This window comes from Amblyomma maculatum, chromosome 1 (assembly GCF_055883805.1).
Source record: "Amblyomma maculatum isolate TAMU_Amacu chromosome 1, ASM5588380v1, whole genome shotgun sequence".
Lineage (NCBI taxonomy): Eukaryota > Metazoa > Arthropoda > Arachnida > Ixodida > Ixodidae > Amblyomma > Amblyomma maculatum.
Genome location: NC_139344.1, coordinates 347,413,784 through 347,429,951, shown reverse-complemented (window position 1 = coordinate 347,429,951; position 16,168 = coordinate 347,413,784). Strand labels below are relative to the sequence as shown.

Below are 16,168 nucleotides of genomic sequence, written 5' to 3'. Positions count from 1 at the left end.
CATTCGCGACTCTCTAAGATCCCCATTTGTTTCCGCGTGTTGACTTATTCATGCGGTTGCTTGTTCTCTTCACAAACTACACCTTTTATCGTTCTTTGCATGCGCATGTTTAATTTACCGCCTTTTATATTTCTTGTTTTTTTACAGCACGAGATACGCACCCGAACTGCGGGTCTACGCTCGAGAGCACAATTTCTGGGATTACAGGCCACAGAATAGAGTCCACTGGATGTGCAAAAGTGCAGGGCAGGCAATAGCTCCATTAGCTTGCGCCATTATTTTTTTCACAACTTTTTTTCCCGTCAAGTCAGTGGCGAGGTAAGGTCAGTGTCGCACTACATAACGGTGCAAGCACAGATATAAGCAAAAAGAGGTTTAAAGAAACTGGGGTCGAGGGTCGAAAGCCAGATTAACGCTCTTGTAATTTTACGGCCTCCAATCGCTTAATAATTTGCGATAATGCAGTCTCGGGCTTTTCTGCCGCCCTGATGTGAAACCTGTTTTTATGTGGTAAGCACCCTTGTTCCACGCGATGCTTGGCTTGTCCAGTAGAGGAAACAACGTGAGAGAAGAAAAAGGAAGGAACGAAAAGGAAGAAAATGTAACGCGAGAGGAAATAATAAGGCATCCATGTTATTATCTTTTTTTTTTATTTTTCAATTTCATAACTCTTCACGTCCAGGCGGCCGTTATTGGAGACGGGGCTTCGTTGTACACCACAGCATCCGCTAATCAATGGGTGCATTTTCTGTCCCTTGACAGTTACTTTTTTCTTATTGCTGCGGTTTTGGAATAAGCATTCAGAAAGTACCTTCGCGCAAAAAAAAAAAAAAAAGAGGTATGAACCAATAATTGTATTTCTTCCTTCCTGATCCACTTTGTCATACGACAAAGAGAAAAATAACAAATCCTTAGGCTCTCTTTGGTGTATAGTAGGAGGCCGCTTTCCGGAGCAGAGGTTAGTTTTTTAATGTTCTTTGTACTCGGCTGTCGCTTCCGTGCGCTTTTTTTTTTTCCTTTCTGTTCTCTATTTCTTGTTTATTTTTCAGATGCTGTTATTATGCAGAGTGTGTCACAGTAACTGTATGAACAAGCTTGTTAACTTTTTTCACCAAAATGGCGGCGCGTGGTAAACACATTCTTCCATAGAGTGGGGACAGGATTCCTCTAGAGCGCTTGTGTTGTGTACCTCCTCATCCGTTGTCTCTGTTCGCGCTATATATTTCCTGAAGGTAAACAGAGTTGTTTACCCGTCCAACCTCTGCAAAGCTCAACTCTTGAAGGCGTACTGAAGCGGAAAATTTATACATTTGAAAAGAGCTCGGGTGCTGTGGCGCGCATGCTTTGTTGTTCGCCTTTCTACCTATGTGCTTGCGAGGGGGTCGGTGTACAGCCCTTATGCGGCTACCATACGAGTCTGCTCACGGTGGACGAAATGAGCGGTTTCGTGAAAAGCTGCGGTCTCCCTGATCCGCGGTGACTACGAGAATTCAAAGCATCCTTATACCAAAATACTTTCCGAGTCCTTTTCAGAAACTCTGTGCAGTGGCAGTTAAGCATCCCTCCGGTCTTCGCTGTATACGTTTGCAGCACCACAGACTTGCAAGGTCTTTTTCATAGAAAAGCTTACACAGGGGCTAGCGATATGATAATGATATTTATGTGCTGTAGTCCGTAGCAAACATGACAAAATAATATTTGAAAAGAAATTAAATTACAGTACTAATTACTTTCCTGAAAATCGCAGAAAGGTAATTAAATTCAATTACTCATTACTGCTCCCCAAAAGTAGTGAAATTACATTGCAATTACTTCTACTGAATAATTCAATTACTTTAAATTACTTTCTAGATTTCATCCATTCAAAAACTAAGTAAAGCTAGTAAACAAAAAACAACTTTTTTTTTTACAGACGCAAAGCACACAGATTCTTTAGTCTTGCCGCCAAATTCCGCCTCATTGAGCTATTCCCTCTCTCTTTCCTACAACACTTGCCATTACAAAAAATAAGACAGCCGCAAAAAACAGCAAGAGCAGAAGTATGGTCGAACGGTAGTGAAATGAGCGGCGAACCCAGCGTCTTGCTGGCCCGGAGCTGTATCCGCCATTTGAAGGGACCGATGAATCTAGGTTATTTATTGCTTCCGCAGTCCCAAGAATCGGCGTCGGCACATTGCGTTTAGTATTGCCCACGCCATGGACCCTTCCGCCTGTCTCCGTCCACCCAAATACACCCTCGTCCGGCGGTGACGAGTACAACCAGGCACCACTGCGCCCTAGCCAACGCAACACAGGGAGTGCCGCTGCGCCGCGCTCCCAACTAGTTTTCAACTCCGGCCGTCTTGCACCATCTGTCTCTTCGGCCTTTCCTTGACGCCTTGTATCCTGCTGCTTAGAGAGTGGTTGCAATGGGACAGCCGCACTAAGTGACCCTATTACACAGGAGGCCTCAGAAGCACTGCTGTTCTCAATTCTGTCTCCTTTTGCCGATCCGTTACGCTGGCTTCGGCTTGTCGCACGTCGTTCCTGCTTTCGCAGCACTCTACTTTGTTTTCTATTGAAGAAGTAGTGGTGCACTCTAGTAAAAACAATTTTGTAAGGAATTAATTACTTTTGCTGCAAATTTACTGTCAAAAAGTAATTCATTACATTACTAAATTACCAAACCAAAAAAGCAATTCATTACATTGCAAATTACCGGGAAAAGTAATTAAATTGCAGTTTTTAATTGCTGTAATTCAATCAATGTCATGTCTTGTTCGTACTGAAGCGTTGGATATAATGTAAGGGGCTGAAAGTCCCTAAGCGAAACGCAGGCTTCGAGGGACACTGTAGTGCAGGTGTTCGGGGTAATTTAACTACCGAGGCTTCTTAAGCGAGCTGGCTATAATGAGTAAGGCATCATTAAGTATTCGTAGGCCTTGTTTCAAATTCACTTATAGACGCAAGAGAAAATGCTATGGAACCCGAGTCCTTAAATCTGTTTCTGCTGCTGTGTCGAATTTATACACATTGGAGGGATGTTGGTATCGTATGAAATCTACCTGGAGAAAGGCCATGATGACGACTTAAGCTTGTTTTGATGTTGAAAATAGATTTTTGCATTTTCTTCTTTTGTCTGCACCTAATTGAGGGGAGAAGCACATAGTTACTGGCAAAAAAAATAAGAGTTAGATGAAAAGCTTTTGTCTCTCAATAGTACAACTAATATATGCCTTGTTAAAAATGAAACTGAGTGAATGTAATGGAGAAAAAAACACAATATCACTTATTCGCAGCGCACAGCAAGACGTAAAAATGAATCAAAGAAAAGCGAATGTGAGATATTACAGTTATAACAAAACAAGGTCTTATTATTGTCAACATTGAAATTTTGTAGCGATTATTTTAATCCTAATCAGTACATAATTAGTAAGTACCATTACTACATTTTAAAACGCACTTTTTCGATAATTACTTTGGCATTTATGGAGCAAAAATGCCAGGTTAATAGAAAACGTACCAAAGCACAGATTTGTTTTTAGTGATATCCCTGTTACACGGGTGTTTTCAACGGCAGTTCAGTTGAGCGTCAATTGAACGCCGCAACGGTCGTGGGAACGGAACGTTGGTGGCTGCGCTCACACAGCACTTTCCATGTTCGGTCGGTTCCCTTCCGTTTCCAAGATTAATCACGTGACTCCTGATCTTTTTACCTCGCCAACTTGAAAAAAAATTTGTTCCTCTAATTATTTTCTTCGCTACATGCTGTACAGTGTGTTTTTTTAAAACCGTTTTAAAGAGTTGTTTAAAAAATAAAAAGCGTTTTTGAGCTGGAGCGCTGGCCTGAAGCGTAAACACGTTGCTGCTGGGGCCTGCCATCTTCCCTATTTCACAACGAAACGGACGGAAACGGCGGCGGAATGAACACCGGCGAGCTCCGTTGGTGTGTAACTCCGCCTAAAGGCCGTTAAGGCCAACTGACGTTTCCTTAACGACCGTTGAAGTGCCCGTGTAACAGGGGTATCAGGCTGTCATAATTAACTTTAGCAATGTTGATTAGTAAGTAGTTTGTAAACGAATGCAGTCAGGTTGTACTGAGCGCACCGCCAACTCCTACAGCAATCTATGCTTTGTATTCAGCTTCGAAGAATCACAGGTAGTACGCAACGTCATTTTCCAACTTTCTCAGGATACTGGAATTAGCGTCGCTTTCCGTCGCACGAATCCGTTGTGTTGCCCCTGGCGCCTGCGAACTCTTAAATGAGTAGAACTGTTATCAGCAATGTCCAGAAATTCAGAAGCTTTGGGGATTCCGTACCAGCCTCACTACAGGCCGAACAAGCTAACCCTACGACACGGTAGCTGCTGAAAAATAACCTTATCAAATACTCACTACAATTGCTCTTTCCCATATTTTTGTCGCCGCATGAACCCCCTTTCATCCGCATTCACTCATCTAATTTTTCCGCGCACACGCCGTTGGCGGCCGCCGCCAATAGAGCTTGCACCTTTCCGGAAGCTAAAATGCTTCGCTGGCAACTTTGGGTATACGGTTTGCGGTGCGCCGAGAGGGGCGAGTTGCTTGTAAAAAACCACGCGGACAGCCCTTTGGAGCCAAAAAGATTTCGCGCAAATTTCTTTGATCTCCACCGCCAAAACTGCCGCTCCCCTCTGTCGCGCTGCCTTTACTAACGTGCTCACGCTGATTGCATCTTAACGAACTCCTCGAGTAAAGACAGCGTCAGGCAAGGTTCTCTAGTCGCAATCCCTACTCTCGATAGCTCAAAGTGGGAATGCAGGAAGCGCTCTGTTATTGCATTTCGCCCCAACACAAGGTCACTCAGGGCCACTTTGACCACTCGGGGAATAATAGGGTCCAGGAGGGATATTACGTTTAAGCGTTGCAAGCTTTTTCAGTTGGCTCGTCATGTTTGTTTGTTTTCACGTAGTGTGTCCTGCCGGGTAGTCTCTACGCCCACTCACCGTTGATGACCGGCACAGCAATCTACGGACGAAATTGAGCGGAATTTCATTTCCCCGCCAGCCACGTAAGCAACTCCCTCAATGAGCCGTTCTTATACCTCTTCTTTCTATCAGCCGAGAGCTTTGCGCTGGGCGGCGAAACAGAGGATATAAATGCGAGGGAGACATTTATTTGAAGCTCTGTCAAATAAAAAAAGAACATAAAAGAGGGCAAAGAGAAAACAACTGCAATGAACTTTTGAGGGATGCCCATATCATTTTATATTAGTAACCACGAGAATTTCGGTTAAAAAGTGTAAACCACTGTGACCATCCCACAGTGACATCCATTACTAGTACTGGTTCTTTAGTTTGTGTAGGCAAAAAACTTTCTTACAAGGCGAGTTTTTTTTTTCTACGTCATAATAATGTTGTGCTAAAAATAGGTGCGTTCTAAACTGGGGCCAGTATTTCAAGTGTGTGTCGTTTTCAGATGTGACGCTTTCGCCTTTTCCGCCCTCATCTGATTGGTGGAAACGCCGGAACCGAAAAGGGGGGTAACCGGACTGACATCTGGTTCCGGCGTTTCGACAAATCAGGCGACTCGAAATGAGGACGAAAATGACACGTTTGAAAATGACACAAACTTGGAATACGTACCCTGTACCACTCCTAGATTAGGCGACAGCATTAATGCATGCGTGGTGCTGAAAGTTCTTATCCCATACATAAGCACGAGCAGCACTCTAAGATAGTTCCGAAAGAAATCTTTGTGTAATCTTTTCATTACGCCACTCGTAAGTACGCACCCACGTCGCAATTAAAAGACGACGACGCTGCGCGTGCAAAGGGGAATTTTCGCCCCTTAGAGGCCTTTCGGCACAAGCATTTGTATTTCCTTACTATATAACAAGGTAGTTTTGGCTGATGGAAACAACGAAGACGGTATAGTACTGGTGCAGGCAAATTTACACATTTTTTTGTTTATGTGCGTCGAGCCAACTATACATTCTAAAATAATTGTAAACCAACAAAACAAACGCGGCCACTACACGGACGTGCTAGCGGAGACAGGTTACTGGGTGGTGCTGGAATCCTACAACGGATCGATAAAAGGCAGTGTTTTCAAGAAGTATTTTCCTTTTTTTTTCTCTTTCTTCTCACTATGATATTTTTCAGGTATAAAAAGACAAAGTTCAGCTTTACGACGGTGTATTTTCCATCTTTGTTAGGTTAAGCGCTGTACCCGTTTGTATCATTTGGTCCTTCACATTCGCATCGCACAATCGTTAGGTTCAGTTTTATTTATCCTGAGCTAATGAAGTGTCTGACCTATAATTTTGGGAATGCAGAATCAAACTCACCGAATAACCGAATGAAACAATGGAGCTTTAAAGAAAACTGGGCCATTTAAGTGGTTGAGAATCAAACTCACCGAAGTTGGTGAGCTTGCCTCTCAAGCCATTCAAATTGACCTAATTTCCTTTATAGCTCTATTGTTTCATTCGGTAATGCCTGTTGCCCTGAAAACTGTGACATCTATTTGAATATTTTTAACCTGTTCGTGAATCTGAATGAACCAACGTGCCTTTGGTCTCGTTGTAGTGCCGTCATGCATGATGTCATTTTACACATGCCAGTCAACGTCAACAGCGCAATATAAATGAAGTACTTTAAAACAGAACACGGCTCAGATGTTTTGAAGGTGACGCATCGAAACCAACGCGTGCCTAAATACAAGATTAATGTACATCGAAGCGTAAGAACACAGCTAAGTTACCTCACTATGGGGCCTGTGAATATAATTCAGGGCTGTGAAATACCTACAATCTGATGCCTGCGTGGTGAGAGCAAGTGCTGTCCAGCCAGGACCTGCAGTTGCAGAATGTGCTAAACGCTAGTGGCGTAGTTAAATCAAACATTCTTCTCAGGAACTCTATCTACATTTCCTTTAGTGCAAAATTAAGTGTTTTACAGGCCTCGAACTAAAGAACATGACGTGCCGTCTCCTTTCTCGGATCTTCGTCCACGCATGTGGACTTCAGTACTCACTTGAACGTGCCATCAGAAACTGAAATTGCGCCCCGATTATCTCGTACATATTAATTAGCATATAGGCGAAGCTACCCGGTAATGTGCAAGAACTCCATATGTATATAGAAATCCCCGATTTAAAGAAGCCGTGCTGATTGACGTGCCCCTGTGGCCTTGGATTAGCGTACCTGATGCAAGATTCATGGGTCTCAGCTGGTCAGATGTCAGTCTCACTCTTCCATCCGGAAAGACAAGACGAAAGCACAACTCCTGTCGATTTGGTCATGTCTCGAGGTGTTGTGACTTGGGTGTTCTCGTCGGCGGCAAACTACTGACCTGTCAGTGCCCGGATATGTAACCTGACAGCCGCGGTCTGCCGAGCGAATGCAGTGTTAAAGAGTTAGTTCTACAGCTGCGATTGATAAAGGTCATCTGACGCCTAGATTTGACTCCAGGCGTGGCGCAAGAAACCAGGGCCGCTCTCTACTTCTTATTCTCACGCATTTGTCGAACGTTATTAAGACGAAAGCCTTTAATGCCTCATCATTGTCGACAGAAGGTTGTCAGTTTGACAACCTTGTCAGGTTGTCAGGTTTGTCAGGTTGACAGAAGGTAGAGGTTTCACGCTTTCGAGAGCGACAGTTAAAAATAAATTAATAAACCTTGTCTCCACCGGGAATCGAGCCTTCATTCCTTGCATTTCCAGCCCAGCACTTTAATACTGCGCCCCGCCCCAGATCGTAGAACGTTCTGCATAATCCCCCTTGTCTACCGGCAGGGTGATAGCGGGTTGTTGTTTGTTGTTATGAGCTTGATTTTTCCACCGATGTAGGAGGCCCCCTACTCCCCGCCCCCGGCACGCAGGCCTATTGGACGGAGGCCGGGGCCTCCACGACTAAAGACAGGCGCAGCGACAGTGTTTCTTCGCGGCTTCAGTCGCCAGGCAGATAGCTTGCTGCTGGTTGGCGGGGGACTCGCTCCGCAGTAGCAGTTCCCAGGCTTCTCTACTATTTATGTTTTCCTTGGCGCCAGGGGAATCAAGGCATTGCCAGATTATGTGATCCAGAGTACCCCTTTCTCCGCAGGTTTCGCATTTATCGTCCGCCTTTTTCTACACTTGCGTGTGGAAAAGCCAGACGGGACTTGGGAAATTCCCAGCTTGCAGGCGCCGCCAAGCGACGGCCTCCTTCTTAGTTAGCGTTCGGTCCGGTAGTGGCAGGGTCTTTCTGCTAAGTCTGTAGTGTTCTAAAATTTCCTTATAAGTCTGCAGCCTCTCGTCCATCCCATCGCAATCAGGCTGCCCTACGGCTGCCCGGAAGTAAGATTCCGCGAGTGACAGATACTGCGCCTTTCCTTTTCTGTAGACGAATTATACAACGCCAGCGAACTCCAGGCGATTCATGCATATGCGAAGCTGACGCAGCCGAGCGTCCGATCCAGGCGTCCGTGCGGCGCCTTACATTTGCCGCTTCCTCGAACTCTGCACCACAAAGGAAATAGGAGCAGACCCAGATGTCTAGAAGGCATTAATTAGTACAGCAGGCATCAGCGGTGTTTGAAATTGATTTACAGCATAGAAAAGGCGTAGAGGTGCATGCCCGATACACTGTCACACAGCCATCCAGTCCGCTGCTACCCTTTCCTTTCACTGCCACCGCTGCCCATCTGGCTGGCCTCCTGGGACCTCCCCTTTCTAAACGCCCCGATATCTTCGTGTCATATAGACTTGGCTGCGGTGTCAGGTTTGCAGACAGCCATGAAAAGCTCGCGCGCTGGAAGCAGTGCTTCCGCTGCGTTAATTTCAGGTTTGCAGATAGCCATAGGCGAGTTACACCAAGGCAAACCATGCCTGACCATGTTTATTCAGACTTCCGTTCTGCAAACTAGATTCACTATAGTTGAACGCCATTTTTTTCGTTCACAATGCTGAAGCCGATGCTAGAATTTTTAGGCGTGACAGGCGTGACACTGTCGCGTTAGAGGCGCTTTTTTTTTCTTTCAGATGCATGAGAGAGCATGCTCTTGAATAAAGTATTTCGTTTCGTCTGAACGCCACCAAACATGTTCTACCGCTTAGAGATATTTATAGCTGTTGCCTATACTGTCTAATTTGGAGCTTGCTTTCTTGATGAAGTAAACAAAAATTATTTCTCGAGTGGCTTACGAAGCCGCTACAAGAGAGTACTAAAGTTTCCATCATGCGCATGAGACCTTTTATGGACGGCAAACCAGGAGGAGACTTTTAATTTTTCTCTTTAATATTTTTCTAAAAGAATACGTGTTTCATAGTGTACGGAAAATAAAAGTGTTATTATCGCATTATTCCTGTTGGATGTCTCCTTGTCGCTCTAAGCTTTACGGTGCAAATGCATATATGCGTACAAAGTAGATGGCTGACGCAAATATCTTTGTCAAACGTTTGCCTCCATTTCGTTCTCTTCAGTGCCTTCTCGCGCGTAAAATTATTTCAAAAGGGAAAAGGAGTAAAAACGAATATAAATTTCTCTGCGCGGCACATGAGTGGGCTTCTTTAAAGACAGTGCCTTCAGTTACAGATAGGCAATAAACTTTGCGCAATAAAAACACTATGTAATTCGAGCTCGAGCTGCTCGAATGCAGCTGATTTTTTCCTCCTCATGGTCTTCACTTTCTCTAACATGCTTTTAAATAAACAGACTTCCTGATGCAGTCGCTATGTTAGCCGCCGCTTATTAGCGAATATGCTGTCGTAAAACGCATACCGTCCATACTGCTAATCGAAGAAAAAATAACGGGTTACGCTAGGAGCCGTCAGGGTAAGTTTAGAACAGCAGGCAAACTTTTATTTAATCTCACAGCTAGTTGCTGAGTACTCAGCACCTAGTGCACGCCGCACGGGATCCCGGCACGTTGCGAGTAATTCTGTTTACGTGCTTGAATATAATCCTCCGCCAGCCATGCCGAAATACGTTCCACGACAAAACTTTCTCTCTGTTAAACTAGCGCAATACCTGTGGGCTAAAAGTGTGAAGCACAGTTCTTTGTGCATATAATTACGTTCTCCGCAGAAACCATGGCAACTACGTGTGCTTCAGCGTAATAAGCAGCCGCAACTCTCCGATCCAAGTGCCTTATAACCGCAAGCGTCACTTCATTTAATCCACGAATAGTTCCAGTTCCGTCGACAATCATATCACCTTTTCTCATCGCTTCCTTCCACGCTCAGCCTAGCGCGGACACATTCTAGAGCACGAAATAAATTTCTATCGGCGACTCAGGTAAAAGCCACATCGATTCCTTTTGCGCGGCGCAGCTATTGCGGACGTGATTAGTGGTGCAGCTCCCACTAATTGCCTGGGGGATTGCCTAATTTACATGGCAAAATGAGGCTGCTTGCCGGAGATGGCACGATTTGCATTGGCTCATCCTTGGTCCTCGGTAATTCATTTTGAGCCTTCGGAAGTGAGAGCTAAGCCTACAAGACCGAGCGCGGAATGATGAGATGAGGGGGAGGGGGGAAGAGAAATACACGTTTGCCTTAAGGCATATTTTGGTCTTTTTTTTTTTTTTGTGAGTCCGCACTTTTCCTGATACTACATTAGTAACAGGGGTTGAAAAGTGAACGATAAGTTACATAATGCACATGAAGCTGTCTCAGCTCCACAAGCTTTATGCTCGCCACTTCTTATAAAACTCCATAGCCATCCAACCAACGCACTTGAAATGTTTTTTTTTTTTTTTCATTTTGTGCAAATAACATAATTAAATTGAAGGATTATATTATTGGCCCCACTACGAAATTGCAAACTTGCTGCTGTGGTCTTTGCAAGGGGGCGGCATTAATTGATCATGCCGTGAAAAAGGATACCGTAAAAAAGGAAGTGTATGCTGACTTGACCGCTGTCTAGCACTGTGCTCATAAAAATGGAGGAAACTCCAATATTTTGTTTTTCAGTAGTAGACCTTGTACGTTATTGTACGTTCACCCGAGGCGTGCCAGAAAGCTAAACTATATGTGACACGTGGGTAGGCAGCCTCTAGCTGTTTTTGTTCAGAACTCTAATAGTGGCATTTTAATAACACCCAAAGACGAACGTTCCTCAAGCTCTGAGTCTGCCTTTGCGTTTTCACTGGGGTATTCATGGAACCTATCAATCCAAAGATTAGTAGGGCTTAGAAGAAGAAGCATGCTTATTCTACAAACCGTAATAGAAATTACCGGCTAATGCGCAAATGTTACGCTTTTCATACGCCTCGAGAAGGAACGCCCCTTTTATGATCACAATGTAAATTCGAACTTTGCCACGACATGGGTGCTCGGCTCTTCAAGCGGGGCCTTCAACGCAGCAAGACATGTGCCATACTGCTGTGTTTTAAATGAATGTAAATGTTAAGAGAGTGAAGTTAATATTCCATGCTCGCCTGACAATTTATTTTTTTTTTATTTTTTTTTTTTGCAATTTCAAGTGCTGACTGCGACCGCAGGGAAACATTAAGAACAACATTCTTGCTACGCGTCAAAACGTTAGACCGTTCCCATCAACATTTGCATATCAGTGCGTTGCAGTGTTCTATAGTTTTCAAGATTAAAAGTTTTCTCAGAACCACGTATTTGTCCAGACCCTAATTGTATTTTGTTTGGAACTACACCTGTGTAGTAATAATTAACCATCCTGTTTGCTAGCATGTCTTAGTTGCATTCTAATGCACGATGACTGGCAATGCTATGCCTCATCTAACTTACGAGTCTTTTAACGCTCTTCTAAATAACAAAGCTGATTTTCGGATTTTTCTTGCAATCTTAGAAGAAACAACTTGCGTATTTGTTTACGTTCTTATGTGATCATCAGCTGCGACTGTAGACTGAATTCAGCTTTTTTCTGTAGTATATAGCATCTTGCGTGACGTGTGCGATAACAGTAAACATAGGAGATTGAAAAGTTCTGAAGATGCAAAGAAGAATGACGCACAGAGGCGCATAGTTGTTTTTTTCTTTCTTTCCTTGTTACATTCTTATCTGTGCTCCTACTTTGGCTCCCGAACTGGAGACTGCCATTGCTTGGTTGATGCCCACGTGAAAGGTTAGAAGTTACTTTAGTGGTAGAGAAAGAGGACCGTCAACCAAATTGATTAAAATAACTTGACTGTCCAACTGAGACGGATAGAGTTACCAATCCGTTTAGACGAAGGTCTAGAGCTCTTGGGTCCGGGCGGCTTCTTCCTCCGGTTGGATGAGCGGAAGGAAATCGCGTAGCTGGGTTTGAGGAGTGCATTAGTAGTCTAGGAGGCCTCTGTTTCTTTCTTCCTGATGTGTTAGTTTATGTTTTGACATGTCCAGATAATAAGAACTATGTGTGCTGTGTTCGCAAAGTTTATACTAGCCATTGTATTGACCTCGGTGCTAATTGCTCATGACCAGTGAGTTGAGTCCTTGTTTGTAGGACTCAACGCACCCTAATAATACCCTCTTGGCATTCGTTTAGTTTAAAGGTGGGTATATCGCTTAGCTTAGTCGATCAACTCGAAGAAAAAATTTTTATATAAAGACAAGTCGAGGTCCCGATAATAAATGAAGTAGTTGACACGGTCTAGCTTTGGCAGTGAATCTTCTGCGTATAGCTATTAGAAGCATGTCCATATTAAGCATATGTGCGACAGAATCACAACTAACGTGCCTTCCTATCGCTTCTCATGTATTAATAATAAACTGAAAGGATAAAACAGTACAATCTTCTTCAAAAAGCAAATTTAATTCAGTGGCATGTCTTGACCTTTTCTGTGGTATTTTTTATCATACTGCAAGTAGGGTAACTTAAATAAGAGCCTTCATCGTATGTGCATGCCTACCGGAAATCATGATGAAAGGCTAGACTTCTCTTGTTTTTTTTTTTTTCTTTTTGGACCGTATTTCTGCTCCGAAAATACTCAAAATGTTTTGCTAGGTTAGAAGTTGCAATTAAAATAAAAAAAAAGTGCAGAATTATTCAAGTTTGTTTTTTCAAAACATTTTTTTTTTATGCCACTGTTGCGGATCCCATTTGAAGATGCTCTCTGGGGAGTCAGATTAAGTGACGAAGATGAGGCCACACGACGACAGCTTTTCAACCGCATTCTGAAAAGCTAGATCACGGCAAGGAATATGGCGCGCAGTCTTTCTCCAGCGAAAAACTCATCCCAGGCAGCGACTTTTTAGGAAGTCCCAAGGAAAGCGAAGAGAAGTGTAGGGCTCCAGAAAGACCCAAGAAACATGCCTATCTATCTGAGCGAACTTTCTATTCTTTTTTTTTTTGTTTACTGACTTGTACATATTTTACTTTGTCGGTCCTAGAGAAAGACAAACATAGACGGAAAATTACATGTTAGTAAAGATGCCGAATTCGACGCAGCTGGCTCCGGTTTCGTTTCCATCTTATCGTCCCGAGTATTTTCTTTCGGTTCTGCGCTATTGCGGTATTGCGCGAACTCGTCCAGCCGCAGCCCACGAGACTGCAGGGCATCATTGCTGCACGGAGGCCTGCGGGGGACCATTGCCATCATCTTCGCCATCCGCCACATCTTCGCTTTGATCACCGTAGTACAGAGTGGGCAGCGACTCGCGTTCTTGGAAATGTTTATGTGCTCCGTAATGGGAGGGGGGGGGGGGGGGGCGGTACTAATCTTGGCCTCATCAACTCTACACTTGGAGTAGGATAGGCTGGTATCGTTCTTGCAGTATAGGGGGATCATTATGCCGACTACTGAGCCGCCAAAAGGCGCAGTTTCCCCCCTGCCTTTCTAGATATTTGCTTTTCTTTTTTTTGTGTTGTAGTATCTGTAAAAACGTCAACGAAAGCACTGTGTGGAAAAAAGTATAACGTGTCATTAACCACACCTTTTCTCTATGAGAAATATTTGTTTCGTTTTGGCGCACTCCTAGCGAAATATGAGGCAACAAATACTCTATTCAGAGTGGGGGTGGGTTTCGCAGTTTACAAGATAGCGCAGGCTGCCCGGTCAGCTGCTCCTCTCGCCTTTACGAAAACGTTCTGGCGCAGCCGAATGCTGTTTTTCGCCGATGACAGAAAAGTCAGGCAGGCTCCGACGGAAAATTACTTATCCAAAACGCACTCACAAGCTACGATGCAGTGTGTGTTTCAGCGGCTTCCACAGGAGACTTTTTAACGGCTCGAATAGACAAATACAGACCACCATGTACTTCTTCCTTATTATACATTGGCCATAACTACTTTCCTAGCGCTGATAAGGATTCAGTAAGCTTAGCTTAATATATTGGATCTTACTAAGCCTGTTTAGTGCGAAAGCACATCTATTTACGCACGTAAAAGTAGGAATTGACTATGGCTAAACCATCATTGTTGTTTATATATTTTATACTGCGAATCTAGTCAGAGATTTTAACAGCAACAACTATATGAAATGATGTATATTTATAAAAAATTAGGAACAATTGCTGAAATAGCGCGCATTGCATAAAGTCACAACAAAGATTCTGTGCCAGCTAGGTTTGCTCCTTTTGCTACAAGCGCCATACAGGAGAAGAAAATCTTGGATTTTGTTTTGTATTGCTGCACCAATCCACCTGCTGCACGCCACGAGTTATGGAACATACCGGTTATATTTTTAAGACGTAACATTCCGCTTTCGATGAGTAATTGTAAGCTTGGAAAGCTTTGAAGACGCGGCTGAATGCACTGTGAACAAAATCGCCCACTTTTCTGCGTCTATGACTCGCATCCTCCAGAATGGGTGCATCGAGGTACTCATGCACCCTTTCTGGAGGGCGGGAGTCATAGGCACTGAAATGCATCATTAAATGTGCGATTTTGTTTACAGTGTACCATCTGCTTAACGTATCAGGCCAAGTTCCCTGGCTCTCGCAATTTTCTGATCTACATATTCCAAAAAAAACGTTTCGATATCTCAGCTGCCGAATAATAGATATGCCATCGGTACGCCTGCCCAATGAGGTCACTTATTCTGAGGTGAGGACAACCATACAACAACGGCAACTACATACACGAGCGATGTATAACATAGGTCGTGGGGCCCCGACACTTTGTAATATCCTGGTCTGGTAATGGTTGGAAACGTATATAAGTGAGATGATTATTCAAAGTACAGTGTGACCTTCTCTTGCATTTCTCAGCGCAGTCATGTTTGTCGCAATTACTCAAAAGTAGCACGGGTCATCCCGAAAAACAGGCGCAACTGATTGCAACTACACCAAGAAGCAGCCAACCTGAGTATTGAGTTCCAACCTTGCGATGGTGCCTCGCGTTAGCCTACTCTGGCTAGCTCAATGCAGCCCATCGTACAGTGGCAATTCTTCCAATAAATCACCAATAGTTACCTTGGCACCAACATCATACCTGCTAATGCGACAAACTGAATAGTCGTATTAACTAGCTTGGACGCCATTCGTGGAACAAGCTGTTTGAAAGCTCTCCAATAATTAAAGTCTTCGTTTCAGTGTGTGATCAAATTATGTGGTGAGTGGATAAAAACTGTGCGCATCATTTCCAGCGCTCTGGTCTCTGCTAGTGGTTGCCTGATATTTTGTTCTAGATAGCGACTTAGATTTTGGACACTAATACGTAGCGCCCTCCAGCATGAGCTTCTTTGATAGAGTAGAGGTCAAGGCACCTTGTTAAAAAGACTAATATAAGTAAGTTACTGACAGGGTATATTCATCACACCAACTGTTTTCTCCCTGCCGCGGGAGCTCAGTAGATATGGCGCTCGACTATGAAGCCGGATGAGCCGGGTTTGATCCTGCGAAGAACGGCTGCTTATCGAAAAAGGTGAAATGCAAGGCGCCTTTGAACTATGAGTTGTCCGTACATGTTAAAGAACACCAGCTGATCAGAAATAATAGCTGCCACACTTACAATCGCACATAGCTTGACGTTCTCTATAAAGCCATGGACCATTGAAACCTCTGTTGCCACTCACCTTAACCAACAAGAGAGCTTTCTTCCATTCTCAATGTATTGCATACCCTCGCAGCATTCACTCACGGGAAACCCAAAAAGGAGTGATGCGAAAATACGAGCTTCAATTCAATTCAGGAGCGCAATGGAAGACAATCATTTTATGCGATAACACTAATGCATATTTGTAGCAGTACGCAATGTGATCGTGAGTAACTTTTTTAATTTTCGCTGAGGACAGCCGTGCTGCTCTGACCAGGTCTTTTGTTTGTTCGCGGACA

General features: G+C 43.9%; 1 long non-coding RNA gene across 1 annotated transcript; it reads right to left on the bottom strand.

Annotated features, from left to right (window-relative positions):
* Positions 1-649: 649 nt before the first annotated feature.
* LOC146207693 (uncharacterized) lies at positions 650-7,283 on the bottom strand. The gene is made up of 3 exons (XR_014703338.1): positions 7,167-7,283; positions 3,045-3,124; positions 650-811 (listed from the first exon to the last, which is right to left on the bottom strand). It is a non-coding gene; the product is annotated as an uncharacterized LOC146207693 (long non-coding RNA).
* Between the last annotated feature and the right edge of the window lie 8,885 nt (positions 7,284-16,168).